This window comes from Callorhinus ursinus, unplaced genomic scaffold (genome assembly GCF_003265705.2).
Source record: "Callorhinus ursinus isolate GAN/ISIS: 27379988/994484 unplaced genomic scaffold, GSC_fseal_2.0 scaffold3, whole genome shotgun sequence".
In the NCBI taxonomy this organism is placed as follows: domain Eukaryota; kingdom Metazoa; phylum Chordata; class Mammalia; order Carnivora; family Otariidae; genus Callorhinus; species Callorhinus ursinus.
This window is the reverse complement of record NW_027397065.1, coordinates 82,002,725-82,014,634: the sequence shown is the minus strand read 5'-3', so window position 1 is coordinate 82,014,634 and position 11,910 is coordinate 82,002,725. Positions and strand designations below refer to the sequence as shown.

Genomic DNA, 11,910 nt, shown 5'->3' with positions numbered 1-11,910 from the left:
GAGAGTCCACCCCTTGGTGCTGAGGCTCCCTCTTCCCAGGGGCCTCCCATGGAAGTGCAGGGACCTCATATAGCCTGAAGAAATTACAATATAGCCTAAAAATGGTACTGCCTGTTCACTTGGACAAGATACTTGACCCCCTTGCACCTCAACACCCTCATCTGTAAGATGGAAATAATAATTGCATCTACCTCGGGGATTGTGGTGCAAGTAATAGGAATGACTATATGGAAAGCCTGATGCATAGCACGTACAATTTTTTTTTAATTTTTTTGATTGTTATGTTAATCGCCATATATTACATCATTAGTTTTTGATGATAGCACGTACAATTTTGTGGTGTGTGTTAACTGTGTGCTCACGCGTTCGGAGGAGAAATCTGTATGGGCCCTTTAAAAAGCCTGGCAGGAACCCAGGTTTAAAAAAAATTTAGCAACAACAAAAGTGCAGCTTCTGCAGTTTCTTTTCAAGTAAGACAAACTGTTCAAAACTGAACAAGCATTAATAAGTTGAAGTGCTGAAAGCGGTGAGCGACTGACTATTCATTTGGTTGCCAAGGAAACCCTCCAGGTTGGAAAAAAAGATTGTCGTGGGGGTCGACGCAGACTCCAGAAGTGGCCCACAGAACTCTGTCCTCCCTCCGTCACAGGGGTAAAAGCGAGCAAGAGGCTCACGGGGCATTTCAGAGCTAAGCCATGTGGTTGTGAGAAAGCCTCCTGGGTCAGCAGAAAGCCTGCTTCTCTCTCCTAGAGCTTGGCAGATCTCCTTAGGATGGAGAAGAGAGGTTAGCCATGGCCAGGGGAAGCAGCATCCCGTGTTCTCAGGTCCAGAGGACGCTGAAGGCAACAGCCCATGGAGGTTGTCTGCAGGCCATTTGGACCCCCAAGGGTAAAGTATGAGAAACGTAACTATTTCTCCAGAAAAAAAGGTGGGGGGGGGGGAGGCATGGAGGGAGCAGAGGTAAGAAAGTGCCTAGATGTCGATATTTCTGAAAATTACCTCCCTATTGTATTCCATATTTGTTACAGACCTTTCTTATTGTGGTGACATACACATGAAATTGACCAGGTTAAAGTGCATGGTTCAGTGACATGATCGCTTTCCTACTGTTGCGGGCCATCACACTAACTCCAGAGAGTGTTCATCACCTCAAACAGAAGCCCTGTTAGCAGTCACTCCACATCTTCCCCTCCTCCCAGCTACCATGAATTGTTTTCTGTTGCTATGGTTTGGCCTATTCTGGATGTTTCATATGCAGGGGATCACACAATATGTGACCTAATGTGTCTGGCTTCTTTCCGAGGATGTCTTTCAAGTTCGCTCTTACTGTAACATCTATCAGCCCTATTCCTTTTCATGGCCGAATAATATTCCATTGTATGGATATGCCTCATTTTGTTTTTCCATCCATTTGGGGGTTTTTTTGTTATTTTTTTTTAAGATTTTTATTTATTTATTCATGAGAGACAGAGAGAGAGGCAGAGGGAGAAGCAGACTCCCAAGGAGCAGGGAGCCCGATGCGGGACTCGATCCCAGGACTCTGGGATCATGACCTGAGCCGAAGGCAGACGCTTAACCATCTGAGCCACCCAGGCGCCCTCCATCCATTTGTTAATGGGCATTTGGGTCGTTTCCACTTTTTGGCTATTGTGAAATAATGCTGCTGTGAACCTTTTCTACGTGTTTTTGTTCGAACACTTGTTTTCACTTCTTTTGGGTAGCTATCTAGGAATGGAATCGCTGGGTTATAGGTTAATTCTATGTTTAATTCATCAAGAAATGGCGAAACTATTTTCCACAGCAGCTGCGCTGTGTTTTCATTGTTACGGATTTTTGCCAAATGAGTTAGGAAGCAATGTTTTTGAAAGGGTAACACCTGGGGCTAGTCAGGGAGCATAGCTGTTAGCCCCTGTGAAAGCAATCTGCTCATACCCGGAACAGTGCCCCTTCGAAGAAAGAGGATAGAACTTGAAGCCACCGTGTGCGGGTTCAATTTCCGGGTCTGACAACTGGTTGTTGGCCACTTAGTTAACCTCCCAAATCTCAGTTTCTTCATCTATAAATGGGGAACATCTGTTTCCTAGGGTTCTGGCGAAGGCTACAGGGTTATAGTAAAACATCTGGCTTCTGGTAGGCTCCCTGTAAGTTCTAAATATTGTCATTATAATGTAAAATGTTATTATCATGTATTAAGAGCCATAAAAGTCATGTTGTTAACTAGAAAATTCTGCCCTTGAAAAGCTATGCCAAGGAAATCAAGTCCCCCATTTCTAATTTTAAAGAAACTCTCAAAACATATGCCCTGTTAAGAATGCGTTATTAGTACTGTTATTAAAAAAGAAGGAGTGAAGAAAACCAACAGTATTTGAGCACCAGCTCTGCCCTGTGTTCTGGGTTAAGTTCTTGACATACTCACTCCTTCATTAATTAGGCATTTATTGAGCCTCTACTATGTACTACGTACGCACCAAGCTGAGCCCTGAGAACATAGCACTGAAATAAGAGAGACAAAATTCCTGCCCTCATGAAGCTTATATTCTAATAGGAAAGAAAGAAATTAAACAAGTAATAATAATAGTAAACACTTGCTGAGCACATGCTTTGTATCAAGCCTATTCAAAGTCAGGGCTGGCAAAGTACAGTCTGTGAGCCAAATCTGGCCCATCCTATGTTTTTGTAGAAGTTTTATTTGAATACAGCCATACCCCGTCATTTACAGATTATTGTCCATGGCTGCTTTCACACTACAGCAGCAAAGTTGAGTAATTGAGACAGAGACCATGCAACCTAAAACATTTACTATCTGGCCCTTTATAGGAAAATATACCAAGCCCTATTCTAAGCACAACAAATCTTAGATGTAAGTACAGTGCTATTATTGTGCCCATTTTGCAGATGAGGAAACCAAGGCACGGAGAGACAAAGTAACTCGTTCAAAGTCACGCATATAGGAAACGAAGAACGCAGACGTACAGTACAGTCTGCTATAAAACACATGCTTCACGGTCTATGCTGTACCGCTACCCTACCGAATACTGGGTGATTTAGTCACAAATGTAAAAAGTGCTGTGGAGAAGTAGAGTGTGTAGTGCTTCACTAAAGGGTAAAGCTGAGGCTAGGATCTGAAGGAGAGATTGGGTCGTAGAACTGGGTCATATTCCAGCTCTAAGGAACAGTGAATGCGGGAAGACTTTGAGATGAGAAAAAGCTGGATCATTTAAGGCACAGAAAGAAAGCCAATGTGGGGGCGCCCGGGTGGCTCAGTCAGTTAGGCGTCTGCCTTCACTCAGGTCATGATCCCAGGGTCCTGGGATCGAGCCCCACATCAGGCTCCCTGCTCCGTGGGGAGTCTGCTTCTCCCTCTGCCTCTGTCCCTCCCCCTGTTCATGCTCACATGCACGTGCTCTCTCTCTCTCAAATAAATAAATAAAATCTTAAAAAGAAAAAAAAAAAAGCAAGCCAGTGTGGCCGGAGCCGAAGGAAGAGGGAGTGGCGCCTGATGGATCTGAGGAGAGAGACAGATTAGGCAGAGCAGGGTAAAATACTTTAAAGATTTTCAACTTTATACTAAGAACAATAATGAGCCATTGAAGGGTCTTAAGGAAGACCACGATGATATTAGATGTGCCTTTTTTCCAAAGATGACTCTGGATACAGTGTGAAGATGAGGCTGGAAGGCAGGGACTAAAAGTGGGAAGAGAGACCCAGGAGAGGCTGTTGTCAAGGTCCAGAGGAGAGAGCAGTGGTTTGAGCAGGGCTAGGAGAGCGGACAAGGAGAGAAGCAAACAGATTCAGATGTTTGGAGTGGCAGGGGCAGAATGAGGAAGAGTTAGTAACTGATGAGCTATGGTGGAGAGAAAGAGAAAGGGTTCAGGGCAGGGCACGTGGCTTCAGCCCTTAGGGTTTATTGTTTATAGGGTGCTTCTCTGGAGATTGAATTGTAGCAAGAGAACCTGCTCTAGCTCGTTTGGAAAGGGAGAGGATTATGATGGGGTATTAGCTGCCTAAGAATCTTTGGAAGGAAGATTCTAGGCCGAGTTGCAAGGAACGACCCCTCTGGGGAAGGCAGCAAGGAAGGCCCAGAAGGAAGTTGCCTGAGCAAGATGGCAAAGCCCTGGCCCCCTCTTCCCTCGCACAACCACCCCGGGAAGCAAAGTCCCTGCTGATGCGTCTGATTGGTCAACCCTCAGTCAGGCGTCTGGTTCTAGCCACAGAGGAGGCTGGGAAATATTGGGTTTCATTTTTACGTTTGAGTTCTATGTGTGGGGGGGGATCAAAATGTGAGGAAGGGGTTCTAAGATTCTGGGCTGGTATGAAGCAGCCGGTGGGGTGTGAGGGTTTGGTCACTAAGACGGAAAACACCATAAGAAGAATTGGTTTAGAGGGAAACCAGAGAGTTCAATTTTGGACTCAGTGGAAGTGAGGTGTCTGTGATCCCCAGGCGGCAGCTGGAGAGATTGTGTTTCATCCTTATGGGCAAACTGTAAAACCCATCTTGTGGTCCACTTGCCCGAATGTCACACTGCAAGAAAGTGGGGAAAACAGGACATGAATCCAGGACAGCTTGGCTCCCATAGCTGTGGGTTTTTTCGACCTCACAAACACTGTCTTCCAACTTTATCGTTGTCCTTCTAATCTCTGCCAATCTTTGGTTAATACCATTAATACCTTTTTTTTCTATTTTGTATTACTCCTGAGGCTAGTAAACACCATGAGTTAACCCAATGGCCTCATGCATGCTCTAGGAAAATTCTATCAATACCAGCAGGCTTTTCTTTAGAAATGTCATGTTGATTCTACATATAAAAATGCAAAGAACTTATAATTTAGCCAAAACCTTTTTGAAAAAGAACAAACTTGAAGCACTTACATTACCTAGATTTCAAGGCTGCTATAAAGCTACAGCAATCGACAGTGTTGGTATTGGCAAAGGATAATCATAAGATGAACGGAAAGGAAGAGAGTCCAGAGGCAGACTGACATCTGTATGGGCAATTAATATTTAACAAAGGTGCCAAGGTAATTCAGTGGGGAAAGGATAGTCTTTCTCCATATAAATTCTGCTTGAACAACCAGCTATCCATAAAGAAGAAAATGAACCTCCAGCCTTACCTTACATGTGACACGGGAACGAAAGCACACACATGGGTCACAAACCTAAAGTAAAAGCTCAAACCATAAAATGTCTTTTAAAAAGGAGAAAAAAAATGTTTGTGACTTTGGCATAGACAAAAAGTTCTTAGGACACAGAAAAGCACAAATCATAAAAGAAAATACTGATACAATAGACTTCATCAAAATTAAAAGCTTTTGTTCTTTCAGAGATACTGGGGGTTTTTTTGTTTGTTCATTTTTTTGGAAGATCTTATTTTTAAGTCATCTTCACACCCAACATGGGGCTCCAACTCACAACCCCAAGATCAAGAGTCATGTGCTCTGCCAACTGAGCCAGCCCAGTGCCCCTGAAAGATACTGTCAAGATGATGAAAAGGCAAACTGCAGACCAGGGGAAACAATGGACTTGTCTTAAGAACATAAGAATTTTTACAACTCGATCAGAAGTCAAACAAGCCAATTTTTTTAAATGGGCAAAAAAGATTGCAACCGCCTTCCCTAAAGAGATATACAAATGGCCAAATATGCACATGAAAAGATTCTCAACATCATTAGTCATGGAGAAAATGCAAATTAAAGGCACAATGAGTTAACACCAGACGCCCACTAGAAGGGCTAAAATTAAAAGAACTGGCAATACCACTTTGGCAAGGAAATGGAGCAACTAGGGGTGTAAAATTGTGCTTCGGAAAACAGTTTGGCAGTTTCTCAAAAAATTAAACATACACTTAACATGTGACCCAGAAATTCTGCTTCTAGATTCTTACCCAAGAAAAATGAAAACATACATACTCAAAAGATTTGTATGTGACTGTTCAGAGGGGTTTTCTTCAGGGAAATTGTGTTATATTCAAATACTCAAGTGTTATAAAGGAATGGGACAGTGACTCATGCGTGGATGAGGCTAGAGGATGTTATTACTAGTTGTCTCAGTCATTTTTTTTTTCATGACACCTAATCCAAAAGAAATACCTAACAGTGGCACCTGGGTGGCTCAGTCAGTTGAGCATCCAACTTTTTTTTTTTTTTAAAGATTTTATTTATTCATGAGAGACAGAGAGAGAGAGAGAGAGGCAGAGGGAGAAGCAGGCTCCCAAGGAGCAGGGAGCCCGATGCGGGACTCGATCCCAGGACCCTGGGATCACAACCTGAGCCAAAGGCAGACACTTAACCATCTGAGCCACCCAGGCGCCCAGCATCCAACTTTTGGTTTCAGCTCAGATCATGATCTCGGAGTCGTGGGATCAAGTCCTGTGACAGGCTCCACGCTCAGTGGGGAGTCCGCTTGAGATTCTCTCTCTCTCCCTCTCCCCTGCCCATTCCCCGTAAAAATAAATAAATTAATTAAAAAAAAAAAAAGAAAGTAATACCTAACAGATCTGTTTATTAAGTAGTTGGTTCCAATCAATTTCACAGTGGAAGTCCTCAAGGTGTCCAGCAGAAGTCTCCATGCTTCCCTCAAAATTTTAAAATGTCCGTGGTCTCTGTGAGTTTGTCCCAGGGTGTCCCAGTGTAGTTTAGTACAGTGTGGGAACGATGAAAAATGATGGTTGCCTAAAGCTGGCAGAGAGGAGAATTAAGGAACTTTCTGGGATGAAGGAACTTCCCTACATTTTGATTGTGCTGGTGGTGCTAGCGCCTGTGTATACATTTGTCACAACGCATCAAAGTGTATTCCTAAAATGGAGGCATATTAGCTCATGTAAGTTATATCTCAACGAAGTTGACTTAAAAATAAAGGCCAAAGGGGCACCTGGGTGGCTCAGTTGGTCAAGCATCCGACTCTTGATTTCAGCTCAGGTCATGATCTCAGGGTCATGGGATTGAGCCCCACATCAGATTCTGTGCTAGGCATGAGACCTGCTTAAGATTCTCTCGCTCTCCCTCTCCCTCTGTCCCACCCCAGCTCTCTCTCTCTCTCAAAAAAAAAAAAAAAAAACAAAATAAAAGCAAAAGATATCTATTTTGCATATGAAAATACATGCCTTGTGCACAGACATATACACTCACACGTGCACATACTCATTCTGCCTGTCCATAGAGTCATAAAACTACATTTAGTTATTTTGTTATTGGCCCCACGAATTGACTCTTAGACTCAATCTTCACCTCCCTTCTTCCCCTGCCACCCCTCCACTCTTGCCAATCAAAGATACTTTCATCATTTCATATATCCAGGAATATCGTGAATCTAGAGTCAAGAGCATGGAGGAAGCCGTAAGTGAGCATTTGTAGACATGGACCACCATTATAAACTGAGGATGTGGTATCCAGGCACACAATATCTTTCACACAGTAGATGCTTATTGAATATTCATTGACTTGAATTTATTGAATTTGTTGAGACTTGTGTTCTGAGATATCTTCTCATTATTCCTAAATAATAATTTGAAAACACCTCCAAATGGCTATCATTTATTGAGCATCTGCTCTTCTGATAGACACTGCGCTCAATGCTTTTTGGCTTTTTTTCATGAAATCCCCCCAACTCTGTGAAATAGATATTATTAGCTTCATTATACAGACCTGGCAACAGAGGCTCAAAGAGGTTAAGTAAATTGATCTGTGTGAAAATCTGAGATTACTAAGTGGGGAGACTGGGATCTATATCCCCAGCTGTCTACCCAAGCAGCTCAGCATCTTTACCATGCCGCTCTTATGCCTCTGAGCTGATTACTGTAAAAGACTAGAACCTCATACTGGGAATCTGACCCTCATCATACTCAAGACCAGAGTATAAGGTGTGCTGTCTCTCTATTTCCTTCTGATGGGTGATGGGTGATAGAGAACACTACTTAAATGTCTCTTGGATTTCACCATTACAAAGTATGGTCCTCTCCTGAAGGGTTTTCAGGGAAAGAAAAATCTAGAACCTTATATTCTTCTGACGGACACTATTAGACATTCTAATGCACTCTCTTGTATTATTATGGGATTTTTAGCAGAATTCCAATTACACTAAGAATATTTAAATAACAATGACACCTAGCACTTTTAGATTTTATTACCATTTATGATGTGTCCATCCCCTGGTGGTCTTCCCAACCACCATATGATATCACCATCGATTAGACACTGTTGTTGACTCTCCATCATCTATTCCACCCCAGGTGATTTGTCTGAGTTCATCAGAGTAACCCCATTCCTCGGGCCAGTGAGTGACTCAGGAATGGACATGTGACCCAACGTAGCCAATCAGATGTGAAGAAACATCTTAAGCGTGATCCAAGAAAAGCCATGGGAAGAAAGGATCTCTTGTTGCTCCAGTGGATGTTACCATGACCGGATGGGACATCTGGAAGTGCCACAGCCTTCCTTTTCCAATACGAGCCTGAGAATGATGATGACACAGGATGCCAGAGCTGAGAAACAGAGAGAACCTGGCCTTGGTGACTCGGAGTCAACTCCCCCTAGAGCCAGGTTGCCTCCAGCTTTCCTCGTACGTAAGATGCCAGATGTCCTTATTGCTTAAACCATCTTGATTCTTGTTTCTACCACTTGCAGCAGTAAGGATCCCGATACTTTAGCCCCAACGGAGACTCCAAGAGGTTAAGCAGTTTGCTCTACAACACATTGTTAGCATAATCGAAACTGGAACTGGAGTCCCAGTCTCCTATCAGCCAGGTCATCTTTCACTCTCCAGCTGCCGTTAATTGGCAGAAATGATCTTACCCATTTTGATGAATATCAGCTGACTTCTCACAATATCATTTTTGTTGTAAAAAGATGAAACCCTTAGCTAATTTAAAGAGAAAATCCAGGAAAATAAATGTCTGTTGAATAATGTGATGCATAATGTAGATGCTTGCTTTGATATTACTTTACGATAGCAATTAACTTATAACTGAAAATATTTGGCTTTATTTAATATGTGAAATAGCACCATCTCCTTTAGATATATACTAAAGACAAACGTGTTGTTGTTTTTTAAGTAACATTTATGAGAAAAACCTGCTGGGAAAGATTCTTTCTCATGGTAATTCTTAAACCCTACAAAAATAAAATATGATAATCATTTTTTTTCTACACTACCAATATGTAAGTTGACTTTTTTCTTATTTTCTTCAAGTTTTATGCTTTACCCTTTAGCAAATGTTTACAACAAATTTTCATCTGGCTAAAACGTTTTTTTTCATCTTTGGAACATTTCCTATAACCAATAGTTTAATCTTATCTTGGGATCTAAAGTTGGAAGGGGCTCAGACATCTGCTAATTTATCTTCCTTCCCTGCAGCAGGTAGGCCTTGGCCTTGGATGAAATGAGTGCATGCTGCTTTCCCCAGAAGAGAAACTAGCACTAGCACCACCAGTATCAGAAATGCCTTCTCACTGGGGGACTCTTCTCAGGTCTAACATAAAGCTTACATTGCACAGTTCAGATTTGTTTCTCCTTTAAAAAAAATGAATTGAACTCAATGCAGAGCCTGCTTGGGATTCTCTCTCTCCCTCTCCTTCTGCCCCTCCTCCTGCTCATGCTCTAAATAAATAAATAAATAAATAAATAAATAAATAAATAAAATCTTTAAAAATAAAATAAAAAACATGTGGTTTATCAAAAGGAATGAGATCTTGCCATTTGCAACAACGTGGATGGAACTGGAAGGTGTTATGCTGAGTGAAATAAGTCAATCAGAGAAAGAGATGTATCATATGACCTCACTGATATGAGGAATTCTTAATCTCAGGAAACAAACTGAGGGTGGGTGGGGTGGGGGGGGGGGGGGGGGGAGGGGGTGGCTGGGTGATGGACATTGGGGAGGGTATGTGCTATGGTGAGCGCTGTGAATTGTGCAATACTGCTGAATCACAGATCTGTACTTCTGAAACAAATAATGCAATATATGTTAAGGAAAAAAAGAAGAAGAAGAAGAAGATAGCAGGAGCGGAAGAATGAAGGGGAGTAAACTGGAGGGGGAGACGAACCATGAGAGACGATGGACTCTGAAAAACAAACTGAGGGTTCTAGAGGGGAGGGGGGTGGGGGGATGGGTTAGCCTGGTGATGGGTATTAAAGAGGGCACGTTCTGCGTGGAGCACTGGGTGTTCTGCACAAACAGTGAATCATGGAACACTACATCAAAAACTAATGATGTAATGTATGGTGATTAACATAACAATAAAAAATTAAAAAAAAACACACGTGGCTTGCATTTTGTTTCTGTTGGGCAGTGCTGCTCTATATCCAATGACTCACTCCCAGTAGTGGTTCTCCTTGACTTTCTTTTTCCTTTTCTACATTAACATCATGCTGCCAAGGGGTGGATAATAATAGTTTTAGGTATTACTCTTCCCAGATGGTACTTGCCTGGTGACCGTGGCCACTGATAGTGCACAATCCTTACTAAAGTTGTTACAGGGTGGAAAATGCACTATTCTTCAGTTAGGAGATTGGAATTCTAGACCCAGCACTACATCAATGTGAGCTTAGCTGAGACACCAAACTCAAAGGACCTCAGATTTCCCTTCCATAAAAATGAAGACTTGGAGCTAGATGACCACTGAAGCCCCTTCAAGTCTCTTCAAGGCCTGAGCCAATGAACGAACACTATGGCAATTTCAGGGATACATGTAGGGTTGGTGGAGGACCGTGATTTAGGAGGAGCCCCTGGGTTGCCTCTCAGATCATACTATGATCGTGCCTCCCCGCCCCAATCAAAGTTGCCCTAATACCCAGAATATCTCCAAATTATACCCCTTGCCACAGTGGCCAAGTCAGAAACCGGTATTTGGATAAGAAAGTGTTTTACGTACTTTCACATACTGGTGATAATGCAGGCTAAACAAAAATACAGAGGATTAGGAGGACTTTGAAATTCAGAGATAATGGATCCATTATAGGTCATTGAGAGAAGTGAAGATTATTTTTGAGAAACAATAATCCTCCCCTTTCCCAACAACATTTTTCTGGAAACCATATGTGAAGAATGTTGTAAGATGGATGGAACTTTCCCATAACAGCAATATTGTAGTTGGGAGTTTCATTTCCAACCAGTGACCACATTATAATAACCATAGATACTAGAGTAATAACAATGTGTAGGGTCAATCTTCCCGGGAGGTATTTCATTTTAAAAGAAAATTTGTAGGGGTGCCTGGGTGGCTTCGTTGGTTGAGCATCTGCCTTCGGGTCAGGTCATGATCCTTGGGTCCTGGGATTGAGTCCTGTGTTGGGCTCCCTGCTCTTTGGGGAGCCTGCTTCTCTCTCCCCAACCATCCCCCACCCCGCTTGTGCTCTCTCTCACTATCTCTCTCAAATAAATAAATAAAATCTTTAAAAAAAGAGAAAGAAAGAAACAAAAATTTGTGGGGGCACCTGGGTGGTGTGGTCGGTTGAGCGTCTGCCTTCAGGTCATGATCTCAGAACCCTGGGATCGAGCCCCGCATCAGGCTCCCTGCTCAGTGGGGAGCCTGCTTCTCCCTCTCCTCCCTGCTCTAGCTCTCTCTCACTATCTCCGTCTCTCTCAAATAAATAAATAAAATCAATTTAAAGATATTTTTAAAAAAAGAAACTTTGTAAACACAAATGAATTTCTAGTCTGTGGAACCTGGCAGCTAGGTTGGCTGAGGGCAGATGCTTCTGAACAGAGGTGTTTCCAAGGCACTCATCCCTTCAGGGCTGCTGTCAGACCCCAAGAAGGTAGGTGAATTGACACCAGAAAGCCAGTGTTCTGCTTCTAAGGGGTCCACTCGGGTTAGCAGATCAGCAGACTCTTTGAGGGACATGGAACGAAGTTTTGAAGAAGCAGGATGGAAGCGAGGTCATCATCCAGGCTCTCTGGGTAAGAGGATGGCATC

The 11,910-nt window shown here is 42.7% G+C and overlaps 1 long non-coding RNA gene across 1 annotated transcript; it reads left to right on the top strand.

The window, feature by feature from the left end:
- The first annotated feature begins 628 nt into the window (after positions 1-628).
- On the top strand, positions 629-8,901 carry LOC141371521 (uncharacterized). The gene is made up of 2 exons (XR_012376533.1): positions 629-888; positions 8,226-8,901. It is a non-coding gene; the product is annotated as an uncharacterized lncRNA (long non-coding RNA).
- The last annotated feature ends 3,009 nt before the right edge of the window (positions 8,902-11,910 follow it).